The sequence below is a fragment of the Phyllopteryx taeniolatus genome, chromosome 4 (assembly GCF_024500385.1).
Source record: "Phyllopteryx taeniolatus isolate TA_2022b chromosome 4, UOR_Ptae_1.2, whole genome shotgun sequence".
NCBI lineage: Eukaryota > Metazoa > Chordata > Actinopteri > Syngnathiformes > Syngnathidae > Phyllopteryx > Phyllopteryx taeniolatus.
The window spans coordinates 17,624,617-17,652,057 of NC_084505.1; the positions used below are offsets into that span (position 1 = coordinate 17,624,617).

Sequence of the window (27,441 nt, forward strand, 5' to 3'; positions counted from 1 at the left end):
TAAATGAGCGGGACAGCACATCATTGCTACTTAGCGTAGTGGAGCTGAGAGTTTGGCCAAGGATCGTTTATTTTACTCGTGCATATAAAGTCGGACTTCACAGGGAAGTGTGAAAAAGTGTAGAAAACAAACTTTGTCAGTAACCCGATTAAGGTATGCACATATACGGGTAGTCGGTGAACCCCCTAGTATAAATAACCCTGTACGTTCTAGGATGCTTGCAGAGTCTACAGGCAATTTGTAATTCCACGTAACATTTTGTTTCCAACAATCTTAACCACCATACAAGTTTAAAATGAGTTATCCACAACTTTTGTAAAACGTAAAAACTAAATACTCAGCGACAACATTGTAAGGCACACCTCACGCGTCCCATTTATTTGACTGTTAGGTCAGTGTGAAAACAATCTAACAAACAGGTACTAAATAAGGAAGGTAGGCAGAGAACCACAGGAGGAAAACACTAAAACAAACTACAACCTAAAGAAGGCAAATGAACAAGAACAGAAAAACACAGTCGTGCTTACAAGCAACGAAAATAGCAACTGGCACAACGGAATATGAGTAAGAATGCACGAGAGAGTAACAATGGCAACAAGCAATGTACAATTTCTCAAAATCTTTCTCCTCCGCCTAAATGTACTGTTGATGACGAAGCACCGGCAGGTGCGTCGCAGGAGACTCCGCCCACCGACAAGCGCCAAGTAATTGCAACACAAAGGAAAATTCCACACAGGAAACAAGCATATATAATATGACATTTGACACTCTTATGTGTTAATTACAGTGAAGTACTGTCGTACTGAAACTGTAGTTGACATATTTTCATTTCATTTTTATTATTCAAATGATGGCATTCGATGCTTTTGATCTGAGCTGGAACAACTGAACAAACAGCTTTAGTCCAACCCCCCTTATCTTCACACCGAGACCACCCAAGGAGTGACAAGTTAGCCCTCACCTTTATTCTGTGTGTGTGTGTGTGTGAGGGAGCCTCATGCTTTATAAGGCGGGTGCACCTGTGTCTATACGTATGTTTGCTGTGTTCGTGCTCCCTCCATCTGGGCCCTGTTTGGAAAGCCTCGCTGTTAAAATCACAGTCACTCCGTGGCAGGATTACCACTGTGAAAAAAAAACACCTGGAAGAACCTCAGTCCTCCAGTTCCTTCCAGTCACATGCTCAAAGACGTTTCAGACTTCCCAGTTTGAGGTGCAGGATTTCTTTTTGTCCTCCGTGGTCATTCTCATTTTGCCTGAAAGAGTAACAAAGAACACAACCCAAATTCACGTTACGTACGACCCTGGTTACATTATCATCATACAACAGTTGATTAAAAAAAAGGGTATGTCTGTGCGCACTGGCATACGTGCACATCATATATGTTTCTCTGTTTTTATAGCATGCCAAAACATTAAAGGCTGATTATCCACAGTGAGTATAAGCCTGTGTGAATGAAAGAGAGGAATAATCCCAGATGAAAATTGAGTCAGAGCATCTCCATTGGAGTTTTCCCATCAGAATTAATCTCAGTCTCGGATTAGTTACAATTAAAACTGTTTTGATGTCTAAGTGGTTGTTCCACAGAAATATAATATTGTATAGCAGCTTTTATTTGTCATTTTTGTTTTTGGCACATCCTCAGTATAGTCAGTGGAGCTAAACCAGTAGAGAGTTTTTAATGCGACAGTGGGCAGTGTCCAACCAGATCCAACAGATGGTGCTGTTTTTGGAGCATTCCAATATGTATTTTATATCCAATACAGAGAAATGAATACATTGTGAAATAAATTTTAAACAATAAGATTTCCTCTATCTATGAATTTCCTATCCTTATAGAGTAGTTCTGTTTATGAAATAATTTCCCAAGTGTGTTTCTGTCTTGGGCAGCACAATGAAGGACTGGTTAGCACATCCGCCTCACAGTTCTGAGGACCCGGGTTCACATCTGGCCTCCCCTGTGTGGAGTTTGCATGCTCTCCCCATGCCCATGTGGATTTCCTTCAGGTACTCCAGTAGGTTAATGGAAGACTCTAAATTGTCCGTAGGTGTGAATGATTGTTTGTCTATACAGTATGTGGCCTGTAATTGGCTGGCAACCAGTTCAGGGTGTACCCCCCACCCCTCTCGCCCAAAGATACAGTAGCTGGGAAAGGCTCCAGCACATCTCCAACCCTAGTGAGGATAAACAGTTTGGGAAATGGATGGATGGATCGATGTTTCTGTCTTACCTCCATTCATACTAGTTTCTAGAGGCGAGAGAGAAACGAAGACAAAAGACAAAGCACTAATTGTAAACAGGATGAGAAAAGTAAGTCGTTACATTTTCAACGACAATGAAACATTAAATATGAGTGTTTCATGGGGCTGTAGTGCTACACCCTGTGAGGGAAGGACAGGACAAGATAGAACAGGACAAGGATAGGAGAATGCAGGACAAGGGTCGTGAACCCGGCTACACAACTGAAGTGTGGTGGGATTGACTGTAAATTATAAAAGTCTATAGGACGAGAGTATGAGTGAGGGGATACACAAGCAATTTGCATATTCATGAGTTATTTGTCGCAATAAGTGAGTGCCCCACACCCAGTGAAAGAGTCCCAGGGGTGTGTGCCTGCGGACACATGCAAGTGAATTTTCCGTGCGATTCAAAAACACACATTCATGCAGATTCCAGAACTGTCTTCAACATTCTCAAGTCTGTTACGCTTTTATCGATTGTAACTCTCAAAAACCTAATGTATTTGTGATATTTTTTGAAAGCTAAATGAGAGCAGGCGGCACGGTGGCCGACTGGTTAGAGCGTCAGCCTCACAGTTCTGAGGACCCGGGTTCAATCCCCCGGTCCTGCCTGTGTGGAGTTTGCATGTTCTCCCCGTGCATGCGTGGGTGTTCTCCGGGCACTCCGGTTTCCTCCCACATCCCAAAAACATGCATTAATTGGAGACTCTAAATTGCCCGTAGGTGTGAATGTGAGTGTGAATGGTTGTTTGTTTGTTTGTATGTGCCCTGCAATTGGCTGGCAACCAGTTCGGGGTGTACCCCGCCTCCTGCCCGATGACAGCTGGGATAGGCTCCAGCACGCCCGCGACCCTAGTGAGGAGAAGCGGCTCAGAAAATGGATGGATGGATGGATGGATAAATGAGAGCATTAATAGAGGGATCCTTTAGAGTTCTTTAGTGTGTTTCTGGTAAGACAAAGCCAGTCTTTTTTTTTTTAATCCATCCCTTTTCTATTCCGTTTCACCTGTTTAGGGTTGTCGGAAATGGAGCCCATTCCAGCTGACTTCAGACGAAAGGCGGACTGCGCCCTGGACTTGTCACCAGTCAGTCACAGGTGACGTGTTTACATGCTAATTCACACCGTCACAAAATGGGAATTGAACCCATGCTGCCTGCACCAAAGTCAGGCGAGTGTACAGTACCACCACAACCATTGCCACTGTCAGTCTTTTTCAGCTCCTCTCATTCGACTCATGGCAATATTTTTTGTTTGTAGGCTTTCTTTCATCAGCACCATGAATACAAACGCTTTCCCTCCTACCCACACAAACACACACACACTCCATTCAAGTCCACCAGCCCCCTCACACCCACAACCGTCACCTCCCTCCCCCAGCTGTCCACCCTCCACGTTGACCCGCTGACACTGCTGGTGATGTCCGGGTCTGATGTTCATGACATCATGCATCACAATGAGTCCACTGCCACCGCCGGCTCTATTGTCCATTGTCACCCTCACAGTGAGTGTCCTTGTTTGCAGGCAGGACAGGGCTGACATGGCACGTTCCCTCAGTAAATGATGCAAGAGGGCGAGAGTACGGTTGCAAAGCTTGGGCCTTTTTTGGGGGTGGAGGGTTTTGAGGGAGTTGGGGGTGTGTACTGGACATTGAGCTGATCGGAAGGCTCCTTTCTCCTCTGACAATAACTTCACTGATCGTCTGCGATCCAAAACCAAGAAAATGTCTTTGATGCCTAGGGGTGAATAGATACTGTGATGGCAATTATTTCACAGTAGTAATCATACTTGTGTTCGTGTGTCTGCGAGCGCATGTATTCTGTATGAGTAACTACAAACAGGGAATTGTATATGTTAGCATGTGATTTATTCCTCCCACATCCAGTAACTTTGAGAATTTGTGTGCTACCATGTCTTTTTGTTGTAGATTACTACTCTCAAAAACCTGATGACACTTGGATGTATTTGTGAAAAAAAAATTTCCAGCTAAATGAGAACATTAACACAGGGAACCTCAAGAGTTCTTTAGTATGTTGCTAGCAAAACAGAGACAGTCTTTTTTTTTTTTTAATCCATCCATCCGTTTTCCATTCCACTTACCCTGTTCAGGGTGGTCGGGAATGGACTGTTCACCAGTCAGTCACAAGTGACGTGTTGAAATGCGCAACTATTCACATGCTAATTCACACCATCACTAAGTGGGAACTGAACCCATCCTGCCTGCACAAAAGTCAGGCAAGTGTACCACCACACCCAGTTCCGGGGAGTAACTAATTATCTGTGAAGAGACTGTGTAATTTAGTTACAAAATGTACGTAATCCATCACACTACTGGGAGATAATGTGTAATTAAAATACAGTTGCTTTTGGAAATTTCCAAGATTACTAGTTTAGTTACATTTTAAAAAATACCCACAAAAGCTCAGATTTGTTTTGGTAACACTTCCTCCTTCTAAAGCCGACACTTGTGATTGGCTCTCTCTGGTCATGTGCAATTCTGCTCTGGTCTCAAACATAACATACTTTTCCAAATATGGCTTTGAAGAGCCATCTTGTGGTGCAATCTATTAGTTTATCTGAGATTTTGAAAGGGTTAAGTCTCATAGTTACACTTTTGAACACATAAAGGAACACTGACTTTCAAGCGCTTTTATCTTTATAATTTTGGACTTTTTATTGAACATTCACTTATCTGGTCTGTCATATGAAGTCTAAATTGTGCACTTTTGTCATTAGGTTAACATGGTATTTTAATATCCTGTACACAAACATATATGTAGTTATTACATTGAGAACGCAATTAAATAGTTACACTTTTTACATTTTCAACAGTGTAACTAGTAATTGTAACCAACTCAATTTCCAAAGTAATATTGCCAAAAGTAATTTTTGTTTGTAGGCTTTCTTTCGTCAGCAAGAAGTGTATTTGATGTCTAGATGTGAATAGATACTGTGGTGTTAATCATTTCACAGTTGTCTGCCAACAGATATATTCTTTATGAGTAACTATAAAGTTACTCATAAATACAGACAGTGTAATAATAAGTAAAAACTTAAAACCAAAAAAACTCTTAACGTTGGTGGCAAATAATGAAAGGGTGAATTGAAGATGCACCTCAAATATTTTCACTATTATTCCTTGTCTCACAAGTGTAAAAAGAAATTAAACACCAAAAAAAAACCCAAACTTAACTTTCATGTACATGGCCAAGTTTTACGGCTTTCAAGTGACTTCAGGTGTATATTCTTTAACCATGTTCTTTTTAAAAAAAATTTTTTTTATAACAACCCTTGTTAAGCACGATCCCTTTTTTCTAAGGAAAAAAATCAAATGAAAAAGCCACAAGAAGCCCAAAAACACACCCAGAGTTATTCCTGTCTTGTGCAATAGGTTGACGTCTGGCGTGACATCACGTACGGTGGCAGGTTTGTGATTTTCACAAAAAATGTTGTGGTATTCTAAGTTGGACTACCAGAGGGGCATTTCAAAGGTTGAAAAGTTTCGCTGTTTTTTTTTTTCTTACCATCAGAGAGATTTTAATTGAACTTTGTTATCGTGGTTGGAGTTTGCAGTAGTTGGATAAATAAGTATACCAAAATATTGGAAGCATGCATGACTACTCTATGCAGGTCTTGTTTTGGAGACTTCACAGTGTTGCCATGCTGTGTATGCCATTTTAACTTATGTTTTTTGAACATATGTAAGACATACATATCGATGAGCAGATCAGGAATTGTTTCCTCGAATTTCACAGAGATCCACATCTGGAAAGGATTTTGATTGTGTTATGAAAGCTCCTGCTGCTGAGCTAAAAGCTGAAAGGAACAGCAGCAGCTCAGAAGTTTTAGCCTTTAAGTCAAGAAGAGTGGAGGGGAGCCTCAAGATGTTAAACCTGTAAGCATCTGGCTACAATATGACTTCAATATATCGCTTCATAACCTCTTAGGAAGCTTCTTTTAACAACTGTCAATGAATTATTGAAGTTTGATGAAACGGGGCAGCACAGTGAATGTTTGATTAGCACGTTTGCCTCACAGTTCTGAGGTTTGGGTTTGAATCACAGCTCCGGCCTTCCTGTCTGGAATTTACGCCCCAAGCTTGTGTGGGTTCTCTCTCAGGTATTCCGATTTCCACCAACATTCCCAAAACTTGCATGTTAGGTTAACTGCAAGCGAATGTGTTGGCGGTTTGTATATGCCCTGCTATTAGCTGGTGACCAGTCCAGGGTGTACCCAAAGTCAGCTGGGATAGGCTACAGCTCACCCGTCACCCTGAAGACAAGTAGTATAGAAAATGGATGGAAAGATGGATAAACGTAATAAACAGTGACATATATGTCAACATGCGTTATATTTTTAGTTGTTGAGTTTTAGAACCTCTTAGGTGTCACAGAAGCAAAGCCTGCACCCTACCTTGTCAAACAATAAGAACAAACTTTGCTGGGTTACACACCATATGGAGAACTGTTCCAATTTCAAACCTTTTCTAGCATACAGCACTTGTGATTTGGGCACTTGCGTGGCGACGCAAACTTGACTTTTTGATATCTCTGTCAGTGGCGTCTGACAAGTTTGTGTCGCTTGCTTTTCCTTTTTCCTCTCTCTTCACCACTAACTATATTTCCTAACCCCATCAATTGATTAGCATACATCCACCCCTGTCTTCTTTGCAAAATCTTCATTTGAATCTTTGATAGGTTTCCCGTGTCTTTCAACCATCAGCTGTCATCAACATCACCACAAGATATGTTCCGATATATATATATATATGTGTGTGTGTGTGTGTGCGTGTAGATTTGTTTATTCAGGAGACAAAGTGCCTTGAAAGTTGTCAATACAGTGCTTTATCATTAGCAAAATAAATGAAACTAGAGCACACAGAAAAGGTGGCACGATTGTCACGTTCCATTATGATCTTAAAAGGGAGGGGAAAAAAACTAAATTATTCTCGAGGGCAGAAGCATTTAAGGGGTTTGGTTTTTGATCTTCCTGTCCATCAACAGAAACGCAGAGCACCTCCTGATATTTCTCAATGTTAGGCATCCTCAAAGTGTCTGAACATCTCTGTGTTATAGCTGAGCTTGTAACAAGGCACGAATATCATTTATTCATTTTGCCATTGAGCAAACAAAAAAAAAAAGGATTCATGGGCTTAGTGTTCATTTTTGTCAAACTCTTGTGGTGCAGTGATGAAGTCAGCTTTCTTTTAAAAGATGCGTCAACAAGGTAAAAGGATGTGGCATGAAAACTTTTGCTCTCCAAATTTTGAACGACCCCATTTTAGTATCTTTGGGATTATAAATGATTTCATCTTCTATCAAAACATTTTCAATAGCGATTGATTTTTTGATGCATACTGTAAGATGATAATGTTTTTTGTAGCTGGTAAATGAATACACAAGCTCTATATTTGGTCTATCCGCATACAATACATTTTTCTCACATGCGACCTCAATGTGGAAGTCGCTCCTTTCCTACTATTTCACTTTTCCTTTTAAACTTTCTTTTTGTCTACCCTGTTGTGAGGTGTTTCTTTGTAGTTGAAAAGTTATTTTCAAGCCCCAACTTTTTGCTGTCTTCACTTTTCAACTGGTAAGATGAATATCTGTGGGACAAAGTATTGAAGGAAGAGCTTTTGTCAAGAGTTCTGAAGACCCAGGAGCTCGTCCTGTCGCTCCCTTTTGCAGTTTTCCCATAACTGGTTTTCTCGTGTGGCTGCAAGAAAAAAAAAGACTGTATCAAATGCAAAGTAAGAAGTCACAAGCTTTCAAGATACATCAGTGAGGCCCTGGCAGAGCCGCTGCTCGGCATGGTTTTTTACAACTTTTGAAAAATAAGAAATTGGTGCATTCTCACTTGTTTTATCAGCGCTCCTGACAGCAAAGTCATGTTCAGTATATGCAAGATGGTTCATGCCATGAACGTACATTTTGGATGCATTTACCCTGCAGTGGTGCACTTCCAATTCAGTTCCTATAGTGTCTTGCAAAAGTATTCACGCCTTTGAATTTTGACTCATGTTGTTAGATTACAACCTCTCATTTAAACAAATTCTTTATCTGAACTTTATTTGATGGATATGCACAAAATAGTCTATGTTTTTGAAGTAACATGAGAAAGATATATGTGGAGGTGGGCGTGATTTACCATTGGCTACAGAGGAGAGAGAGAGAAGTTGGGCAGGCTCACCTGAGTATTCTGGGTGAGTTGGCTGTGACAGGTGACTATTTAGTTGATAGCACGCACTTTTTACTCATGCTGTAGGGTGCTGGTGTCGAGTGTTGATTTTGGTGAAACAAAGAGAAGGACTTCGGCCAGCGGTTTGTGTCAAGCCATCAGAAACGAGAGAGCCTGCAGTACGGTGCCCAGGCAGTAGCTTTCCACACTGTTTGTGAGGCCTTTTTTTTCGTTCTACCATTTTTTTGTGGACGTTTTGTTGTGAAGTAGATGATTTAATAAAAGGATTGCCTGCTGACAAAACAGGCAATCTGTGTGTCTGTGCTGGTCGAACTTATGGCGGTTGGGGGACGGCCACACACGCACACATATGTACAGTGTATATATCCAAACCAATCCGCTTTATTTATATAGCACAATTTAAACAAACACAAGGTTCCCAAAGTGCTGTACAACACAATAAAAACACAGCAAAAATACAAAATAAGTAAGTTGACCTCTGTCCCAGCTTTTGAGAATGTGTGTGCAGTGTATTCAACTGCGTACATGTAGAAAAGGATTTGCAAATCATTTTATTCTGTTTTTAATTTACATTTTATACACCATCCCAACAAGAATCACTTTGTTGGGTGGCATTGAGCAGCAGCCTCAAGGAGGCCAGAAATAGCTGAAACTAGACCACTGCGCAAATAATCACAAAGGGCCTCTGTAAGCCATCATGTTTATCCATTGTAAATTGTGAAAAGAATTGCTTTAACAATGTGTGGCATACGTATTTCAAGGCTTTGAACATTGGATGGCATCTGTATTCCACCCACACAACCACAGCCTTTTGCTCTCTCCTTTAAACTGAAATACCATTCAAATTCCAAAATGACTTAAAAAAGCAACCTTTTTTTAGGCTTCCTGAAGAATGTCTCTGAAATCCTTCCCAAGCTGCTCTCATGAATGGAGCTACTATTGCTGCCTCTACCAACTTGTCAATATTTTAGGTATTTAGTGACAATGCATTTTTGCTATCACACAAGAGGAGACTAAGCCACAAACTTCACAGTGAACATACTGCCATTGTTTCAACCTTGTTTCATGATACCATTCAATGTAATATGTTCCACCTTAGAAGGAATGAATTTGGCGATCTGTTCCCTTGTTTAAATTTCACCAAATGTCTTATACATTGCTTTGCTCAATGTCAATCCATCACCCTGTTTAGTGACAGAGCACACAAAAAGCAAATAAAAAGAGATACTCAATATTACGAGTTCCTTCAAAGGGGCAGTTAAAAACAAAACGACTAAATGGCATCATTTTTATCACACGTGATATATCACTACTTTTGAGAGATGTTTTGAAAGAAATAATGTAACAAAAAGACTCTCAATCTCCAATTTTACTATTTATTGTTGTGTGTTTGAGTAAAACAAACATGTTGGTTTTATTCTAAACTAATGATAACATGACTCCCAAATTCAAAATAAAACTATTGACATTCATATCCATCCTTTAATAGCACAATACTAATGTCTTAACTTGGGGAGAGTTCAGAAATCAATATTTAATGGAATGATAATGCAGAATGAACCAAAAAAACAGCCTGCTGACTATAAGAAACATATTTTTCATTGACTTTTGCTAACAGTTTGGCCTTGGTGGAGGACAGCAATTCACAGAAAGCCATTCTAATCTAAAATATGTTATTTTGCTTATTGCTTGTAGTGTCCTCCTCCTTGAGCTGTCACCGTATCGTGGTGGAGGGGTTTGTCTGTCCCAATGGTCCGAGGAGTTAAGTTGTCTGGGGCTTTATGCCCCTGGTGGGGTCACCCATGGCAAACAGGTCCTCGGTCAGGGAACAGACAAAGTACAGCTCCAAAAACCCCTATGTTGTTAAAGAATTCAGGAGGACGTTTTCCCTTTCCCGGACGCGGGTCACTTCCAGAGGGACCTTCGAGCCCCTCTGGAAGTGGGGCTCGAAGGCGAGCGCCTGGTGGCTGGGCCTGCACCCATGGGGCATGGCCGGCACAGCCCAAAAGTCTAAAATGGGTCCCCCTTCCCATGGGCTCACCACCTGTGGGAGGGGCCATAGGGGTCGGGTGCAATGTGAGCTGGGCGGTGGCCGGAGGCGGGGACCTTGGCGATCCGATCCCCAGCTACAAAAACTGGCTCTAGGGACGTGGAACGTCACCTCTCTGGCAGGGAAGGAGCCCGAGCTGGTGTGTGAGGTCGAGAAGTTCCGACTAGATGTGGTCGGCCTCACCTCCACCTACGGCTTGGGCTCTGGTACCAGTCCTCCTTAGAGGGGTTGGACTCTATTCCACTCTGGAGTTGCCCACGGTGAGAGGGACCGAGCAGGTGTGGGTATACTTATTGCCCCCGGCTTGGTGCCTGTACATTGGGGTTCACCCCAGTCAACAATAGGGTAGCCTTCCTCCGCCTTGGGTGTGTGGGGGGCGGGTCCTTACTGTTGTTTACCATATGCACCAAACAGCAGTTCAGAGTAACCACCCTTTTTGGAGTCCTTGGAGGGGTTGCTGGAGAGCGCTTCCGCTGGGAACGCCATCGTTCTGCTGGGGGACTTCAATGCTCATGTGGGCAATGACAGTGAGACCTGGAAGGGCGTGCTTGGAAGGAATGGCCCCCCGATCAGAGCCCAAATGGTGTTCTGTTTTTGGACTTCTGTGCTCATAACGAAAACCATAACCCGGTCCGACCTGGCAGGCCGACCTGGCAGGCCCAAACGTATTGTGAGAGTCTGGTGGGAACATCTCCCCTTTTAGGAGTTTCAACTCCCACCTCCGGCAGAACTTCACCCACGTCCCGGGGGAGGCGGGGGACATCGAGTCCGAGTGGACTATGTTCCGCGCCTCCATTGCTGAGGCGGCCGACCGGAGCTGTGGCCGTAAGGATGTCGGTGTCTGTCGTGGCGGCAATCCCCGAACCTGTTGGTGGACACCAATGGTGAGGGATGCCGTCAAGCTGAAGGAGGAGTCCTATCGGGCCTTTTTGGCCTGTGGGACTCCTGAGGCACCTGATGGGGACCGGCTGGCCAAGCGGAATGCGGCTTTGTTGGTCGCTGAGGCAAGAACTCGGGCGTGGGAGGAGTTCGGTGAGGCCATGGAGAAAGACTTCTAGACGGCTTTGAGGAAATTATGGTCCACCATCTGGCGTCTCAGCAGTGCACCATCAACACTGTGTATAGTGGGGACGGGGCGCTTCTGACCTCAATTCAGGACGTTGTGAGTCGGTGGGGAGAATACTTGGATGACCTCCTCAGTTCCACCGACATGTCTTCCTATGAGGAAGCAGAGTCTGGGTTCTCTGAGGTGGGCTCTCCTATCTCTGGGGTTGAGGTCACTAAGGTGGTTAAAAAGCTCCTCGGTAGCAAGGTCCCGGGGGGGGGGGTGAGATTCACCTGGAGTTCCTAAAGGCTCTGGATGTTGTAGGGCTGTCCTGGTTAACACGCCTCTGCAACATCGCGTTGACATCAGGGACAGTGCCTCTGGATTGGCAGAAGGTGGACCCCCTTTTTAAGAAATTTTTATATTTTCAAAGGGATAGTGAAAAAAAAAACTACACATACACACACAAGACAGTAAGTAGCATGGCCATGTGTGATGATACGTTTTTAACCTTGGAAAGGAGATTTGAAAAGAAACGAGTATGCTGCATATGTTACGAGTCAATGCAGGAATGTAACAATTTTTCATCCCTCAAATCATCTGCATTCCATTGCTTTTGTCAACATGCAGCTACTATTGTTTTGAAAACTCAGAGAATGCAGAGATGGGCAAGGTTTTTTATTATTGTGGATGTTGTTGTTTTGTTGCTTCACACCATGCGGTCTATATAGACCACTACAGCTCAATATAAAGAATCCAAAGCATGTATATTCCTTTATCTGTTAGAATACAATATATTACAGTACCAGTGTACAAAAATAACATCACCATGGTCTCATCATATGATATTTCAAGGTTACAAATGACATGCAATTAACTCGTTGTTGTTTTTTGGGCCTGTGAGTGTTTTTCTGTCAAATATTTTCTGTAATTATGACTTTACTACTGCGTTAGCACAATTTGATGGTGGACTATGTTGCATTCTGACTTTAAAATGTGTGTTACTTTGTTTTAAACTGAGGACCCCCAATACAAATGAATATTGCATTGGCAACTTAAAGGAAATAATGATTTTTGTTCACAATTTAAAATAGTTCCCAAGTGTCTTAGAGTCATGTTTTGATGATTATCATGTCTGTGAGACATGCTTTCATCAAAATACCGCAATGATCAAGAATCACAGAACTATTTGAGCCTGCTTGTTTTGAGGTCTTGCCGTCTTGTCTCATGAAAATGAGATACCGTTCACACCACTTGTTCTACTGCAGAACCAATGATGAGTAGGTCTCTTCAAAGTTCCATCTAATTTTATACAATCTGTTAAACCAATTGTGAACAACTCATCAAAAAGAGGCTTCAAGCTGTTTAATGCCACTGCCGGTCGAAGTTTACTGTCAAACTAAACATAAAGACATAGAATTGCACCTTGTGTATTTAAAACAGTTAAACAACTGCCTGAAGACAGGCCCCGCTTGTTTTATGCTAATTAGCATATATGATATGCTTTAACAATTTAAGCAATGGATTGAACACAAATGGCTCAGCAACAACTGTAGGCAGACAACAAAAATGTACTCAGTCGTATCCTCTACTAATATTAGTGCTGTACTGATGAGATCAGAGAAGAAGCGACATGGAATTACTGGCAGCATTTCTGTGCGTGGGTACATTCATTACCTCTTTTGGATTTGTAATTGATTATACATTCCCAAAAATAACACTTAAAACTGATGACATTTAGTGTTAGAGTAACACTGCAATACTAATAAGTCATGGTACCAACATAGCAGCCGTGGCTAACGTCGGCTTGTTTACAGTGCATGTTACGTCTCGTACACGTTAATGAGAACTAATAAGACTTCTGGGACGGGGGGAATTAGTGAGGTGAGGCTACATTCAAATTTTCCTATCAGTTTTAACATTGCAAACTACCTTTTAGGTCTGTTAAAAACATTAATGAAGTAAACTTGAATTCAAACTCAAAAAAGTAATAATAAACGTCTAGTAATTTGAAGTAAATAACCTACAACCTCTGCGTACTTCAGCCTTCTGTGTCATAAACTGTAGTATTTACTGATGTGTAATTAATAGCATCTACTCATAGTTTGCTGCCAAAGTCCTGATTATGTTGTCAAAACAGAACATTTGGAGGCCCCTTGATAAACAGTTGTTCAACATACAAACAGGCTCAGCTGCCCTTGCTCCAAAGTCAATGTCCCAAAGTGATTGAAGGTCCAGCTGGTGGACCAGCCCCTTTGATCCTGTTCCCTTTCATGGGAAAGACAAACAGCTCAACATCATCACCCACACTCGAGTGATTGATACATACATATACAATGTGATCACAGTGAAGGCCCACATGCACATATTCTCATGTTGATCAGACTGGTGCACTATAATCAGTCTAATAATGGCCTTTGCTAAATGGAACCCAGGGTGAGAACATTTAAGCCATGCACTGTGTAAGCATGACAAGAAGGATTAATTTCAGGTTTAGTGTGGTTTAATGAACACGACACTGCCACCGTTCTCGTCAAAAAGCATACCATGATAAAAAAATAAAAATAAAATGATTTTTTCTTCAGCTGCTGCTATGTGCATACTTGTTCTATAGTCCTTCACAAACATATTTAATGTAACATTTAACATGTATTTAATGTTCAAAAAAGTTCTCTTAAAGGAAAATACAGGTTGTTTCATGTTTTTATCCATTCCATTACCTTTGTGGCACAATTGATGACAATTCTCTGTGAATGAGTGGACAACAGTCAGTCGAGCTCAAACCCATTACTACTTTACAGTGCAGCATTGCTGCAGTCAGCACCACAAGGTTGCCAGATAGTGACAAGCAGTGCTGTTAAGCTTGGTTTACATAGTGGTTTGGCTCTCTAAATGTTGATCAGGCTTACATTTCTACCACAGGATGTGCAGGTGGGATGGCGATAACTTGTGAGTTGTAAATATGTATGTAAATAGCATGTCATTGCAACCATAAGACAGCTTGCCAATGAACAAAACAGAGTTGCATACAGAACTATTGCATTAACACAAGTGATTTGAAAAAGGCATATAAACACCTTAACCTGGTCGTGTTCCCCTTTTTAAAAATGGGATTGCCACACGGCAGCACGGCGTTGTAGCGGTTAAAATGTCTACCTTGCGGTCGAGAAGCTCTTTCTTCAAACCTCTGTGTAGGGTTTGAGTGTTCTCCCCATATTTGGGTGGGTTTTCTCCTACAGCTACTCCTGTACCTAGAGCTTCCTCACAAAATTTCAGAAACATGCATTTTGGGTATACCACCGCCAGCCATCGCCGCACAGAGGCCCCCAGCTATCGCCCCGGCCAGAAGACTCTAGGATTCTAAGAAGTTCGCAACCAGGATTTTCAGCCCGTTGCAGGTCCAGAAGGTCATCAACCCAGTGGCTGTGAGGCTAAAACTGCTCAGGTCAATGAGCGTCCACCCAACATTCAATGGCTTCAGAATCAAGCCAGCCTGAGAGAATCCTCTGGTTCCTGCTGCTCCTCCTACGCCGCCACCTAGGCCTATCGACGGGGGGCCATGCCTATACGGTTTGCCGCCTGCTTCGCTCCCGCCGCCGCAGGAGAGACCGGAAATGACGTTGGCTGACACGTTCGGCGAATGGAATTTCTTTTGAAACCCGCTAAACGGGTACTGGAATGGTGGAAAAAGAACAATAACAGAGAGGTGCAGGGAAGGAAGAAACTGTACAGAGAAATTTCCTTCTGAGAGCCCTCTTCCAGGCGAGCCACTGATGCGTAGAATTTGCTTGATGCTTTCACATATCTCTGTCAGACTAAATGGAAATACACGGAAAAAGTGATTCTTCTTCACAATTTTACAGTGGATCATCAGCAGCAAAATGTAAATTTCTCTGTTTGGCAACACAGGAAATCAGGAACATATGGGCTGTATTTTATACTGTTTTATACTGCTCATTTTATTGTAACAAACATTCAGTGTATGTATTTATAAATTGTAATTTTACCCAGAATATTAGAATACTAACAAAGAGAATAAACAACCAACAAATACATACAGAAATAGAAAAAGAATATGTTGATAGTAAATGATAAAATATACTAAGAAAAAAAACCAAAAAGGTGATGAGGTAAAGGTGGGCACATTTGTTAAAGAAAGGGGTATAATGGTAACTGGGTTGCTACCCCCACCGTTTCTCCTTACCCTCCCTCTCTTACCATAAGCATAGTCCCTCCAGTAGCAGTCAGCTGTTAGCTTCTTCCATAAATCAGTGTTTCAATCAGTGGGAGCCAAAGGTCAAAGGAGAAAATTAGCAGCTGTTTTTTCCTCTCCTTTGATGTTAGCCGCGGGGCTAATCGCCAAGTGCGCCATCAGCATCATTTCCACTTTAAAACAAACGCTCCAAACAAGCAAGGGAAGAGCTGTTTGCATGCTCTTACATTTTACAGCATCTGATTTATTCTGAATAAAGAGGAGAGGGTCAATGGAAATGGGATGGTTAAGTTTTCATTTCTTCTCACAGTCTTTTTATCCCGTTTTTTGTTGTTGTTTTTGGTATGGGAAGGGTAAACAGTGAAGCATGCTCCTTTCACATTGTTTTGGTGACATATTTCAGCAGTGCTTGTGGTGCAGCACCGAGAGCCTCTGCCTCCCTTCCAGGAGGCGGTACTCATTAATACAAGGCCTGCTGAACTCTGCCGACCTTTTCAGTCCCCCAGTCTTATTCGCCTCCTTACTGTTTGAACTTCTTCACAGTTGAAATACACTCTTGTTTTTTGCTCAGACACTGCGTCGACATTGTGTATGTGGCGTGACACAATTGGGTCAAAATGGCTTGCTTTAGTTTGTTATACACCATAAGAGCATTTTGGAGCCCAACAACAAAATTTGTGAAAGGACCTCAAAGTGCCATTCTGTTCAGTGTTGCCACTGAAAAATGGTCCGGGTTATTGTTGGATTTCTTCCAGTATTTCTCTCATTATTCCATTTTTTTTTCAATTTCTCTTTCACCACCTAGCTTTCTCCATTCACTCTATTTTTCATTGCTCTTATTTTCCATGATCGTTTTTTTTTTCTTCTTTTAAGGAGTGTTTTTTAAGATCAAGGGCCTTTTAATGTTACTTTTTTTTTTTTTTCTATCTCCTGCCATGTGTGATTTGGATTTGGGCCCTTCTACCACAATGGGTCATCATAGATTTGGTTTTGGATTAAAGGCATAATATACAGGTAGTCACGACCTGATGACAGTTCTTCTCACAGTGAGAACAATTTACTCATGGATACAATGTTAAGCAGCGCACTCATGGTTAGCATGACTGCCTCGGCTTTGGGTTTGAATCTCAGTTTAGGCCTTCTGTATGGAGAGTGTACAGTAGATTCACCCAATGCTTGCATGGGCTTTCTCTGGGCACTACTGAATGGTAGCGTAATTGAAGACTAATTCTTAAAATGTGTGAATGTGATTATGAACGTTATTAATCTATATGTGCCCTGTGAATGGTGACGAGTCCAGTATGCATACCCTCTTGCCCAAAGTCAGATGGGATAGGTACCCCTTATGAGGACAAGCGGTATAAGAAAATAGAATGCTATATGGATGCAATGCTCATTCAGTGGCCATTGAAAAACCCACTTACAGCACTTCCATCAGCTATGTGAACCACAATACTTGCATTTGCCTAAAATGATGTACATGTATGAATTTGTTTATAGGAATCTACTGAGTGTGATGTCGTGTTTACTGTTGGTGTATAGTGCTGCAAAGGGCAAAATATGAGTCTTGTTTTCATATAATTTGATCAATAACAGAAAACTTTAGCAATTTTTTTTGATGCCACTTTGGTTTTACAGGTATATGGGTAAATGTCTCCCATGCTAAAACAGCCACACTTAAAGTCTTATTTTTAAAAAGTTATTAATGATTTAAATTTTTAGGAATTTATAGTAAAGGCAATCCTGATTGGAAGCGCCATTGAAATACATTTCTTTTTATAAAACACAAAGACATGAACAGCTTCATAAAAATCGTGTGTTTTGCCTGATTTACGTATTGCCCTTCAGATAAAAGTGCATAAATGATCCAAACTACTCCATCCATCCATTTTCTTCACCGCTTATCCTCACCAGGGTCGCGGGCTGCTGCAGCCTATCCCAACTATCCACAGGTGGGAGGCGGGGTACACCCTGAACCAGTCGCCAGCCAATCGCAGGGCACATAGAAAAACAAACAACCATTCGCACTCACATTCACACCTACGGGCAATTTAGAGTCTTCAACCAAACCTACCCTGCATGTTTTCGGGATGCAGGAGGAAACCGAAATGCCCGAAGAAAACCCACCCAGGCACGGGGAGAACATGCAAACTCCACACAGGCGGGCTTGGGCTTTGAACACAGGTCCTCAGAACTGTGAGGCAGATGTGCTTACCAGTCGTCCACCGTGCCGGATCCTAACTACTCCTTAAACCCATTATGCTCTTGTCTTTATAAAATCATAATAACTGTAAAGATGCAATAGTTCTGACACTTTCAAAAATGTATACATATTCATTCATATCTTAGAAATAACACAATTTATTTTGCTGTCTGCTATTGTGTGAATGCAAAATGGCTGCCTCATCCTGTCACTTCAGTTTATCATTCAGTTTGTATTGCAACAACATAATGAGGCTCTCTCCATTGGCATTCATGGTAAGACAGCTTGAGTGACAAAGAAGGATGAAAGAACCAAAACAAGGAACTCTGAATACACTAAGATGGATTTGTGCTAGTTTTCAGGGAAAAGACATATTAAGCATTTGGAGAAAAATCCTATTGATCCAAAAATGTGATTAACATCTTCAGAAAACATGTTGCAAATCATGAAACTTTATTTCAGACACCTAATGGGGAAGAAATTTTGGCAATAAAAGTTTGAAGAATATTACTTCACTTACTTTTTCTTCGAAGCAATTATGATCGTTTGATGGATAACAACTGCCAATAATTCAAATACTCATACTGTATCAGTAAAATGTATTGGTTTTCAAAAGGAAATTCAGCGAGCCATGTCGTTACCGTGATTGATCAAATTATATGAAAATGACCCAATAAATAATCATTGTTAATCAAGCCAAAAAAATATATGATTTTTACCGAAGACGAAAGTTGAGATAACAGACAGAAAAGCAATGTTGGAGCAATGATTTCATGGATGGAAGATTGTGATACGCCCAATACTGCACATAGGGCTCATTACTGAGGGGCCTTTAACAAGGGTTGTATATGAAAAATGTTTTGGGAGCCTAAAAATCCAAAAAGAACCTATGAAAACAGAACTCTAAATAGATTTTTTTTTAATTATTATGTTTTTAAATAACATACGGTTTCCATTTAGCTACTAAAATGGTAGTTGACAAAAACAGTGGTTAGGCGTTCAATCTAGGCATGCATAGTTCAAACAATAATAACTGAACACAGCGTAATAGTAAAACAATGTGTACATTTATTGCATCGATGTGTCTGACAGAGTTGCATGACTTGTAAAAATTCTTCATTAACATACGTATCACATGTGAATCGGGAAATGGTATTAAAAGATGGTTTTACCTGGAAAGGCAAGCAGTTGTTGGGCCCGAGTGTAGTTTTTCTTTACAGTAGTTTTTCTGTAATTTCTGTAATTCTGTGTGAACAGGGATCATTTTGACAACAATGTAAAGAACAACCGTTCAGAGTTCCTAGTTAAACTTTGTACAACATGGCAGGGCCATCCTCTATATTGCTCACAACTCTTACGGGACATATTTTCAAAGTGTCTGCATTGATACGCTATGACATATTTACCAACATTATATTCCTCAATTGAGGCTCAGTGACAGCACCAGTAACTGTTATTTCTAGTCGATACTTGATTCTTTGATACTAATCACAACTATTTGGAATTTACAGCTACCTTTGCGATATAGTTGCACTCATTTAATTGTAACCTTGCTTTTTCATGCAGTGTGTCACGAACAGACAGCTAAGCCATGAATGTGCATCCCAAAAAACAGACTCAAAACAAAAAGTACAGAAAACAAGGTTTGTTAAAAAAAAGAGGACATAGAACGTGATTACAACAAAAAGCACTTGCATGACGCGAGGGTACAAAAAATTAATGAACAAAAATGTACTCCATAAAAGGTTAGTGCTGTAAAGAAGTGAATGGATCTAACATTAAGCTAAGGCACACATAAAGACAATCGGGCTGTCTTTGTCCCGATTCTTCCCGACCAAGCACGTCAAATGCCAGACTAGCTTATCTCTTATAAGGTTATCCTATAAGAGTGTCCTTAGGTCTGAGGTGTGTTAAGAGTGGATTTGTCATGATAACAGGGTCCGAAATGGGTTGGGGCTGACAACCTTAAATATCGAACGTGTTCAATATTTACGACCAAAAGTCTTAATTGTGTGGGGAAAGCCGACGTTTCCCAAGTCACGATGCCGCGAATTGTGACGTGAAACAGAATGTAGCCAATCAAAGAAGCGCCCTGACAGAGGAACAACGAAGCGGCCTTAAATGAAACAAAAATGTCTTACCCGATCTCGTGGTTTTGTATAAAAGTGAGTTCTCCAGATAGCAATAAGTATTTTCCCAAAGCAAGTCTTTTTGAGACATCATTGGCATTTTACAAGGCTCCCGGCTGGGAACCTTAAGAAAAAATTGGCAAAGATCAGCACATATCTGGAGGTATTTCTTCTTCTTCGCTTTGGTGAGATCACATGTGATCACGCGAGATTTCTGCCTCAGAGGACTTGATCGGAGATCGGTGGGGGAACAGAATCTTTCTGCGTGAGGCGTTGTATGTTGAGGCTATCGGAGCACACCACGCACAATGTGACCAAAACTGTTAAATGTCTAATTTTTTACCTTTATGTGTGAGGTCTGTCACAGGTTTTAAAAAAATAATAATCTTTTAAGATCTGTAAAATCCTTATCAATAATAGATATTTTTTTCTTATAAACAATTATGAGCTTTTGAAGGATAACAACTGCCAATAATTCAAATACTCATACTGGTGCCTATCACAGGGTAGGAAGTCATAGCCACAGCAAAAAAAAAAAAAAAATATCACCTCAAAAAATACAAAAGGAGAAGCAAAGACACAAAACTAAAGAACACTGATAAAATGACTGTTAACTGAAGCAACAGGAGACAAAAAACAGTAAGCACGCAGGATGTTAACGGGGACGAAATACTGTATACCGAAGATTAACAAGACTACGCAAGCAATTACTGAGCGCATGACTGTAAGAAAATTGAATAGTTTGGCAATACCGGCTAAAAAGCTGCTGACTGTGATTTGTGACAGGCACCCATTACAAAGGCACTGAAACGAAAAAAACACAAACTCTGAGCAGAGACATGACACAGTGTTTAAATATTTTTGTTTCCCCCTTGCATGCGTGTTACTGCACAACTTCTTCCCGAAAATTATTGACATTGAATATTTCAAAAACAACATAAGGCTTTTTGATGTTGTCCATCATGGCATATTCTGGTCGGGTTTAGTGAGTCGAAAACATGGTCAGGGTTACATCATGGTCAAGTTGTCATAGCTACAGTAACAACATCATTTGAAAACAAAGAGCCATTTCCCATTCCGCTGTCTCATGTTTTGTTAAACAGCAGACTATGCTGTCACTTGTGTCTACAATATACAATCATGTAAAAAATGTAGCTTGCTTTATTATTACTATGGCGGCAACCCTAGTGAGGAGAAGCGGCTCAGAAAATGGATGAATGGATGGATGGATATTATTCCTATGATATTTTTGCATGGCAACCAGTTCAGGGTGTACCCCGCCTCCTGCCCGATGACAGCTGGGATAGGCTCCAGCACGCCCGCGACCCTAGTGAGGACAAGCGGCTCAGAAAATGGATGGATGGATTTTTGCATGACACAATGTTTTTGGTTTGTTTTTTGGGGGAGGGCTGCAGTTAAATGTACATATCCAGTATTTATTTTTCCTTTTGAGGACAACCTGCAAACGGCACACTTTGTGATGAAAGTTGATGCTAATCACATCCCGAACTACAATGGTTAATCAAAAAGTGAATTGTGGGGATCTTTGCAGCAATTTATTGAATCTTATGTCTAATTTATATTTGTACAAAGGTGTGTTTGGAGCTATCTGGTGGGAGTTAGCTGTGTACTGTATTCTGCACTACATGCTTGATTGGGGAACAAGCAGAGAGAACAAAAAGGAACACCCAACTGTCGAAATGTATGATGTATTTAACAGTGAATGTGGAAAAGGTGGTAGGTGTTTGTCAGTCATTGGCACAGACGCATTGCACTGCATCCAACACGTGCCAAAAATGTGTCCAACCACACCTCATATTATGATCAACACACCCACAAATGCGCATTTGCTATTTAAATGTCTTGTCACCAGGCGACACAGTGACAACTGCGCAAGACGGAAACTAACAATAATACCAACAGATAAGAGCCATGTGTGGGACACAGACCATACTTTTCCTGGTCTCACTCCAAGTTTGTCATACTTTTGACAATTGGTCAGTGGCGCACGAATGAACACGAATGATGTTTATGGGTGCTACACTGAGAAAATTTTGTCCAATTCTTTCTTTCGTTGCTTGTATTCAAGTTATTTTTTTTTCTCTCTCCTTACTTTTGTTTTTGAACATTTTATTGTGACTTACTCCTGACCCAAATAAAATTTGTTTATACCAAACATGGGACCATTCACAGATTTTTGAATTGTTAGTAGATTTTTACATTATTTGGACAATTTTTTTTATTATTTTTTTTATGTTCACACATTCAGATTAAACAATGGCAATTAAATTATCTGGAAGGAAAATGGAAAAAGAAAAGAAAATACACCAGCCCTGAGATGGACAACCAGGAGGGAAAGTTTATAAAGTAATGTGAGAAATATGAACATTATTTTGCGTATGACAATATATGACATCTAACTGAGAAGGGGGAATAAACACAATGTTTATTATCACTGATAAACCTCACAGATCTCATTTTTTAACGTTAGCTGTCACATAAATCGAACATTTCAACATTATTCACACATAAAACACTCTACCCCTTTGATCAAAAGTAACACGCTTAGGGTAGGTAGCCAGTGGGTCATATTTTCTCACGTTCTTCTTCTTCCCTTTTTACCTTTGTCCTTTCATAAAAAGTGTCAAAAAAAATCAAAGGAAAAAGCAAAACACACAAGCAGAGTTAATCCTTTGATGCTGGCTGAAATCAAGTCTACCGAAGTGCGCTCATGGCTCCAACTTCACTTTCTACATTCAGCACATGAACTCATGCAGAAGGCTGTTTCCATGGAAGAATTATGAGTACAGGCTGGCTTGGTGAACATCAGATAGATTTTGCTCACCATGCAGGTTTGCCAAGCCTAAACGGATTAGGCCAAACATCACAGACATTGTCTGTATACATTATTAAACTTTTAAGCCACCAAAAAACAGGATCGTAATAGAAAGGCAAGAGAGTGGGCAGAGAAAGTAATTATTCATCCCCTCCCACCTTCGTGAACAAATCCCTCCGTCATGTTTCAAAAGATGACTATTCTTTTTTTTTTTTTTTTTTGTAATCCGTTTTTTTAAGGCTTGTTGAAAACCTTCGTTCGCTCGTTATTACCACTCTTGATTTATTTGTGACTTTTCCAAACTTGGAATTAAAGTTTATTTTCTCAAATTGGATCTTTTAAAAGGAATAGCCTTAACTAGCCATAACAAGAAGATGAATAGCTGGCTTCTCAAATTTTAAGGGTGTTATGCACCATGTCCAACTTCAAAGCCCGTCTTAACTCCACACTTTAATTGTATCTTCTTCAAGCCTGTCTGCCTGACCGCCATCTGATTCTGCTGACAACTGCACTCCTCTCCCATCTTCATGCTCATCCTTCTATCTCCCCAGTCCTTCCCAGTCTTTCCCCATCTGTCATGACAGATCTTCTTAAGTCACTACAGCCGCTACAAGTGTCAACTCAGGCACGAGGCCGAAATTACTTTTTGGGATGAGTGTTGACATCTAGCACTCACCCCTCAGCTCACGCAAACAGAATGATGCTATTTGCCCTTCTTTCCCTCCTTTTCCCTCCTCTATTTATTTTTTTATCCCCGCATTTTTTCCCCGTACTATTTCTCTCTGAGCCTACAAACAGCCATTCACGCTTCTCTCCATATGGGCTTTAATTTTCCATTGTCCCCCAAGATATTCCTCGCTCAGGCTTGAGATAAAGGGATAATCACTTCAAAGGGAAGCTAGGGGGAGAATGTCCCCTCCCTCCCATGCTGAAAGGAGAAGTGGACAATACGCTAATTGAGAGGGGGAACTGATCACAGGGTCTCTTCAAAGGGATGCCTGGCCACGCCCCCGCCGATGCACTTAATTTTATTAGTGTTTATAAAGATGCTTCAGCCGAAATTATCACCCAAACCCACCATAGCCTTTGAACTCCTAAATATTGGGTTATTTGCAATTATCCACCCTCTCCACTTTTTTTCTTTGCCATTTTAGTACAAGTGTAGGATTTGTGCTGAGGAAAGAGTGATAGAACAGGCTGCACAGAATGTATTGTTTGCATTGTGGGAACTGCGGGCTGATGCGAATATGAAAGTTTTTTTGTTTGTTTGTTTCGTTTTTTTAATCTGTCCTGCTCGGCTGCTTGGTCATGCAGAATGGAGGATCTGTATACCTTTTTATGCCAGAACAAATATGAAAGTTCTTAAGAAAATGTGACAACAGGCCTTCTGCCGTGTTGACGTTTCTGTTGGTGTGCCATCAAAGATCTCCGCATTACAATACCCAAGAGCACTAGCACAGAAGCAAAGTTTATTTCAACAGTTCCTACACTGTACATTATAGTCCTGTGTCATTTTATTTATGTCCTGATATGTCACCTACGCTGACAACTAGGCTTTACACGATCAGGATTTTTGGGGCCGATCACAGAGTTTACAAAACCGATAACCAATCACCGATCCGATCACAAGACGGAGCAATGTGTCTATTTAAATGACTTGTTCATTTACTGCATATACTTGTGTACTGTATATTGAGTGTCTTCAAAAGAATTCTCTATTCAGGTCATGTATTCTAATTAGTCGGGTCAAACCAACATTACAACATGACAGAAATAATGGGTGCTAACTTTTTGTATTTAAATTACTTTATTGTTATTAAATTACTTCACACAGACCAAAACTTTAGAGCATGATTCGACAGAACGCTGGCATGTTGACGAACAACCGTTAGTGCTAGCATTAGCTTGCTGGGCTACATAACGTTCTGTTGCCTGCTTGCAAGCCGTATCGTGTTAAAAGTAAGTGAACATACCTCAAGCAATCCTTGAATTAAAGTCATCTCCCAAGCACCGGTGACCACCAGCACGTCCCCCCCCCCCCCCCCCACCCCCCCATTTTGTTCCTATAATACACACGGCGCGATCCATTGTTGTTGTCATCGCCAGGGTAACTAGTGTACCCGGTCGCGTTTGAGTTGACAAGATAAAGCCCAGTGATCATAAAAGACGAGATGCGGTGGTATCAGAATACTTGATTTTATTGCAGTAGTCTGACATAGTGCAATCGTGAAAGACCCAATTTGTCTGGTAGTCTGATCCAGGCATTACGTGTTGTCTGTCCCACATAGCCGACATGTTTTTCTTTAAATAACTTTATTGGTTGTCAGATATTTACAGTAGTATGTCAAAAGAGATGTGACAAGGCTAAAAAATAAACGAGCTTTTGGATTCAAATATACTGTACACAATGGCGACATGGAGTAAATGCCGTTTGCGGAGCCGATTAATGACGTCATTGATCGGATCGGCCGATGCCGATCAAGCCGATCAGATCGGTGTAAAGTCTGCTGACAACAGTGAATTGCTCACTTTGTCAGTGTTGTAAATCCGGCATTTAATCAAACAAGAGCTTAATTTCCCATCTTTTTGTGATAGACCATTCATCATCCGTTCCGCTTATCCTCACTAGGGTCGCCAGATGTGCTTAATTTCCTCTCCTTCACAAACTCCCAATTAGCCTTAAGGTCACCCTGTTTTATTGGGACTTTATTGCAAGTCAGTGGCTGCACTCCTGTCCTGAATTGTACTTTGAAAGCGTTTGGATCTTTTTGTGAAATGGTTAGGGCCCTAACAAAGGGGTCAGTGCAGGGTCAACATCAAAAAAGGAGTTTCTTGTGACTTACTTTACAGCACCCTCTTTTGTTGCAGCACAGGACAAGCATGGGCATTCAAGGGTCAACAGGTGTGGTCTCAAGGATTTGGCATCCTGTGGCGGTTGAAAAATGAATTTGAATCAAATCATCAGTGATGAGTTTGTCTGGCAGTTATAGCTGGTTATAGAAACTGATTAAAACCAAATAATTTTAAAGTAGTCTATACTTTGTGTCATTAAAAACAGACTGAGGAAGGCATGAAGCTCCTTCCTGTCTGTCAGCAAAAATTATTCTGTCTGTGGTTTCTTTTTTTTTCCCACTTTGCAGCTGTATCTGCAGCCTAATTTGATTTTGACAAAGATACAATCTTATTCTGAATTGAAAATAACACACATTTTAAGATTGTCTGTCACATTTTATAACCACTTATGTACATCAACCCCATCCCCTTTTCAAAGATGCCTATGATGTAGTTAGCGTACAGATACCGCTATGGGCCGGAAATTGGGCCAGATCTGTGTAGTGCCCCTTGAACATCCCAGTGCTTATGCTGCTGACCCACTTTGTCATTTAATGTTCCATCTTGCAGTCACCAGGCACTTTGAGAAGTGTTAGAAGCTTTTTGCATTTTGGGTGGTGGATTGTTTGGATTTGTGGCAACAGTGTTTGTTTTACAGAGACCTCCAGAGTAAACAGAGGCTAGGACCTCTTAATATTCCATCTTTCCAACACACACACACACACACACACACACACTGAAACAGACATTGTAGCTGTTGTTGCACCACTTTATGATAACACCTTACAGTGAAAATATATTTTAAAAATATATTTTAAACAAGCTGGCCTTAACCACCAGACAAGCTCACAGTAGGCAGGGTGTGGTTGGCTGAATGTCAGTGTAATCAACTGGTCTACCAGAAAACAGGAAAGGCTTGGTAAAGATCATATTTTTGTAGTAACTCGGGATGTTTCTCAACGGAATGTTGAGAACTGTAATTGAGAACTTCTGGATTAGTAAAAAAGTCTGGATTATACCAAAAACACAGAGATATTGACAAAGCAACGATAAGATATTAAATAATGGTAATGGCTATAGTGGATTAAAAACAAGACTGAATCCTTCCAGCAATCAAGTTTTTTATATGAAAAAAAAGTGCTGGGGGTCGGGGCATTTAATAGTTAGGTTGATTTCATGTGCTTTTTTTGTGTCCTTCCTTCCTTCCTTCCATCGTTGACTTTTCTTCCAGTGTCAAAGTGCACGGCTAGTCTATGAGATTTGTTTTTATAAATGTGCACAGCGCCGTAGATCAATTGAATTAATCACTTACTTTTACTGGCAGCACGGTGGAGACTGGTTAGCACAGCCTGGGTCCTCACAGTTCTGAGGACCCAGGTTCAAATCCGACCTCGCCTGTGTGGAGTTTGCATGTTCTCCCCGTGCCTGCGTGGGTTTTCTCCGGGCACTCCGGTTTCCTCCCACATCCCAAAAACATGCATGGTAAGTTCATTGAAGACTCTAAATTGCCCGTAAGTGTGAATGTGAGTGAGAATGGTTGTTTGTTTATATGTGCCCTGGGATTGGCTGGCGAACAGTTCAGGGTGTACCCCGCCTCTCGCCCGAAGCTGGCTGGGATAGGCTGCAGCAGGCACGCGACCCTAGTGATGATAAGTGGTACGGAAAATGAATGACTTTTACTGGTTTTGCGTGGCCACT

General features: G+C 41.1%; 1 protein-coding gene and 1 long non-coding RNA gene across 2 annotated transcripts in view; one reads left to right on the plus strand and one right to left on the minus strand.

Annotated features, from left to right (window-relative positions):
- On the minus strand, positions 1 to 27,268 carry LOC133476540 (uncharacterized). The gene is made up of 3 exons (XR_009788081.1): positions 27,056 to 27,268; positions 25,755 to 25,837; positions 1 to 1,253 (listed from the first exon to the last, which is right to left on the minus strand). It is a non-coding gene; the product is annotated as an uncharacterized LOC133476540 (long non-coding RNA).
- LOC133476538 (axin-2-like) overlaps positions 3,311 to 27,441 on the plus strand; it is a 47,828-nt gene continuing 23,697 nt past the window's right edge. Inside the window, exon 1 of the mRNA XM_061770069.1 lies at positions 3,311 to 3,335. The gene's annotated coding sequence lies outside the window, so the exon portion shown is untranslated. The remainder of the gene's footprint in view (positions 3,336 to 27,441) is intronic.